General features: G+C 43.9%; 1 pseudogene; it reads right to left on the bottom strand.

Annotated features, from left to right (window-relative positions):
• Positions 1-267: 267 nt before the first annotated feature.
• LOC130290057 (U2 spliceosomal RNA) lies at positions 268-388 on the bottom strand (annotated as a pseudogene).
• Between the last annotated feature and the right edge of the window lie 4,210 nt (positions 389-4,598).

The raw sequence follows: 4,598 nt of genomic DNA on the forward strand, positions 1-4,598 counted from the left end.
CTGCTGGAGGAAATATTCATTTTCTTCACTTATTAAATCAGCTATAAAGTACTGGTCACCTACTAGAATGCAGGCATGCTTATGAGCTCTCACATTGGACTTGTGGCCACAGTGAACCATCATTTTTGGATTTCATTTCTATACAATAGAAATATTTTTGAACAGTTAAGTAGACTCCTAAGATGTATTTCTTTTCTTTCCTTTTTTTTTTCTTTTTTTTTTTCTTTTTGTAATATCATGTCATTGCCTTAAGATGAAACTCAATTTTTCAGTTCTATGTTCCAAAGATGTATTTAATATATGATCCCCAGACAGGGGACACATCAGATATGAAACTGATACTAGTAGATACTATACTTGATCATAGTCAAAAAGCAAAAAAACATATATATATATATATATATATATATATATATATATATATATATATATATATAAATTTCATTCATTATGCCAAAATACAAAAATTTGGGTTACATTTTTTCTGATAACTTTAGAATTGCTCTACTGTCATTGTGGAAAGTATGCTAACAGATGCTTTTCTAAGACTTTTATAATCTGAAATCTCAGAAATAATCCTGTACAGTAGAATTTCTTAGAAGCTTATACTACTTTACTTTGGCCTCATCAGTGAGAACATGGTGATTCCTGGATCTCAATAGCTCACACACACAAAAAAAAAAAAATAAAACATTGCAAATGTTTTCTAATAGACAAGGTATAATATTAAAATATTCATGACAAGTGTCAAAATGTGTTGCTTGTTCAGATATTGCTACAATCTGAGAAAGGCCTGTGCACCCAGCACAACGTGTATGGTATCACATCTGTCAAAAGTGCCTTCAAAGTCATGATTCACCATAAACAATAACTGGTGATATGAAGTGTTTGATATTAATTTACTTTTGTGTAAATGGATGATACCTGGTAGTACTTCACAGGTTGAACAAAAACACTGCACTAATTTTTTTATAATTCTTAAAATTCATTTTGTCCAAGAAGTACCCCTTTTTTGGAGGTAGTGCCAGTGTTTATATGCACATAGAGGTATTGAATAAAACAATACATTTTTCCAAGTGGTCCCAAAATGATCCCTTTTTGGGAGTAGCAACAGATTTTGTGGCTGGAGTGTTCCGTGCCAAAACTACTAGGCGGGGCATATAGGGGTTGTGGGTGGGGGCAGGTGTATATAACACCCCCGGTTCCTACTAGCGGGGCATGTGTGACGTTTTCACGGATGGTGGGCAGGTCATGCGCGATGTACTACCTTGTCCGGCGTTTTGTATCTCCAGCTTACAGGAGCTCCACGGCCGCTGTAGTGGGGGCTTCACTGACTACTGACACTGATTTTGGTGGGAGATTTACTTTAGCATTCAGATGGAGTTCACGGAGTGGCACAGAAGGTAGCAGCGGGATGAGGTCCGGTGGGACTGGAGGAACAGCGGTGGTCAGGTGAGGTCAGGCCTTGGTCTCTGCCAGCTCCGCCTGCAGTACGCAGGAGTCGGGAGCCGGGCGTACATGCGAGGGATAGGCAGTCTTTCAGGTGCATGATGGTAACCTTACTGCTGCACGTCCGCTCGGTGTGCAGGTGACGGTGCTTCGGCATGGTGTGGCTTACTACTTTAACTACTTACGTCAGCGCTTCTGAGTTTTCATTGGGGGCGGGGATGTTCTAGGATGCTGGATCCGTACTTCAGCAGCACTCGGTATGGCGGGGCAGAGCGCTGGTTGGACCTGATACGCGGTCCCTCAGCAGAGATACGTGCCCGGTCTAGTGGCAGAATGTTAAAAAAAAAACTGATGTCAATATATACTGTTTAGTAGCCTATTGTGCATTTGGTTTTGTATGCCATGCATTGCAGGAATACAGTTGTTCATGGTCACAGTGCACACAGCACATTGGGTTAATATTTGTTTCAGGGCATACGGTTACGGTACATAAAGTTATAGTAATTTTTAGGTACAGTACATATGTTCAAAGGAATCTTTATGGTGCACATGGTAATAGTGTGTATACTACAGACATGGTGATAGTATATTTCTTATTTTCATTGTGTTTATACACGGTCATGATAGGTATAGGGCATACAGTCACGGTACTTCAATCACACAGTTTAGGTGGGTCTAGTTACATATATACATACTATACAGTTACAGCATCTTATAGTGTTTGTGGTCATAAATGTCTTGTATATGGTACGTACACTAGTCTTAAAATATAAAAGGAGAAGATCTGACTCACTGACTCATCAACGCCCAGCCTAAACCCTTGGACCTAGAAACCTGAATTTTTGCACAGATATTGTTTTTAAGACGTAGACAAGGAATAAGAAAGAATTTTTCGAAATTCCACCTTTAATGGGGTCAAAAAGGTTTCAAACGGCTGGAGATTTTTCAATAATACTTGGTCACATGTTACTTATATGTCCACTTAAAATATAGGATAGTTAATTTAACCCTTAACTACCCCCATTTGTGAGGGTCGGGGTTTTTGTTTAAAGTCCCATGCAAATCAATGGGAAATGTATGTTCCCACATAACTTCCGTATGGCTGGAGATATTTCAATACCTGGTACATATATTACAGGTCGGGATACGTGGACAGGATGGGAGGTCAGGAAATGAGGTCGGGATATGAGGTCGGGATAGGCGGTCGAAATAGCAGGTCAAAGTAGGAGATCGAGATAGGAGGATGGGATGATCGGGATAGTAGGTCGGGATAGGAGGTCAAGATAGTGTATCTCGACCTCCTATCCCATCCTCCTATCCCGTCCTCCTATCCCGACCTATCTCGGCCTCCTATCCCGACCTCCTATCCCGACCTCCTATCCTGTACTCCTATCTTTACCTCATATCCCCTCCGCCTAAATCGACCTCCTATCTTGACCTCCTATCACGACCTCCCATCCCGATCATCCCGTCCTCCTATCCCTAAAAGGAAATTTGAGGAAACAAAAAAACAGAGAGGGCAGCGCCTCGTGTGATACCGTACAAACAGAGAAATCCCAGGTGGATCCCCCAGCAGGGTGTACTCTCACCTGGTGACCCTCTTGGGATTAAACGTATCTCCCCGTTTGAGGGGTATTAAGTGGAATCCGTGCTGCAGCTGAAGGTGCCTAGACCGGTATCCTGGGAAGGAACCCGTAGAATACTTGAATGAGAAGGAAAGAGAGGGCCCTTGTGTCCAGCGCACGGGACTTGTTCCAGCTAAATGTTCACTCAGCAGAACTTGACGCCCAGATGGCTCCTCACTACGATTCTGATCCTCTGCCTTAGAACACTGCTGGGCTCCTGTATCCTCCAGGCACTTCCTGCTTCGAAGTGCCTGGAGGATACAGGAAGTGCCTGGAGGATACAGGAGCCCAGCAGTGTTCTAAGGCAGAGGATCAGAATCGTAGTGAGGAGCCATCTGGGCGTCAAGTTCTGCTGAGTGAACATTTAGCTGGAACAAGTCCCGTGCGCTGGACACAAGGGCCCTCTCTTTCCTTCTCATTCAAGTCCTCCTATCCCTACCTCCTATTTCGACCTGCTATCTCGAACTCTTATCGCAACCTCATGCATAAACCTTTCGCCTCACAGTCTCATCCCTGGGTCTTTAATGAAATGATACAAGCATTGCATTTATCAGTCGAAGGAGATCCCTACAATGTGCTCAGTTTTTAAAACACTTTGAAAAAAAGACGAATATTCGTAATAGCGAATTTTAATCGCAAAATTCGTAATATTCGTGAATTCGCGAATATGCGATATTCGCGATGAATATTCGAATTGCAAATATTCGTGAGCAACACTAGATATGAGGACAGGATAGGAGGATGGGATATGAGGACGGGATAGGAGGTTGGGATAGGAGGTCCAGATAGGAGGTCGAGATAGGAGGTCAGGATAGGAGGACGGTATAGGAGGTCAGGATAGGAGGTCAGGATAGGAGGTAAAGATAGAAGGTCAAGTGATTACAGTGCATTTACCTTTGTAGATACATTATAGTGTCTGCAGTGCATATACGTTCATTGCATTGGGGCGCATACATTCTTTACATTAGCAATTATACGTCTGTTGTGGTCGGTGCGTATGCACATGGGATAGGAGATCGGGATAGGAGATCAGGATAGGAGGACGGGATAGGAGGTCGGGATAGGAGGTCGGGATAGGAGGACGGGATAGGAGGTCGAGATAGGAGGATGGGATGGTCGGGATAGGAGGTTGAGATAGGAAGTCGAGACAGGAAGACAGGATAGGAGGACGGGATAGGAGGACGGGATAGTAGGACGGGATAGGAGGTCGAGATAGGAGGTCGAGATATGAGGATGGGATAGGAGGTTGGGATAGGAGGATGGGATAGGAGGACGGGATATGAGGACGGGATAGGAGGTCAGGATAGGAGGTCGGGATAGGAGGTCGGGATAGGAGGTCGAGATAGGAGGTCGGGATAGGAGGATGGTATAGGAAGTCGGGATAGGAGGTAAAGATAGAAGGTCGAGATAGGAGGTCGAGATAGGAGGACGGGATAGGAGGACGGGATATGAGGACGGGATAGGAGGTCGGGATAGGATGACCGGATAGGAGGTTGGGATAAGACTTCAGTATAGGAGGTCAGT

The sequence above is a fragment of the Hyla sarda genome, chromosome 8, assembly GCF_029499605.1.
Source record: "Hyla sarda isolate aHylSar1 chromosome 8, aHylSar1.hap1, whole genome shotgun sequence".
Taxonomy (NCBI): domain Eukaryota; kingdom Metazoa; phylum Chordata; class Amphibia; order Anura; family Hylidae; genus Hyla; species Hyla sarda.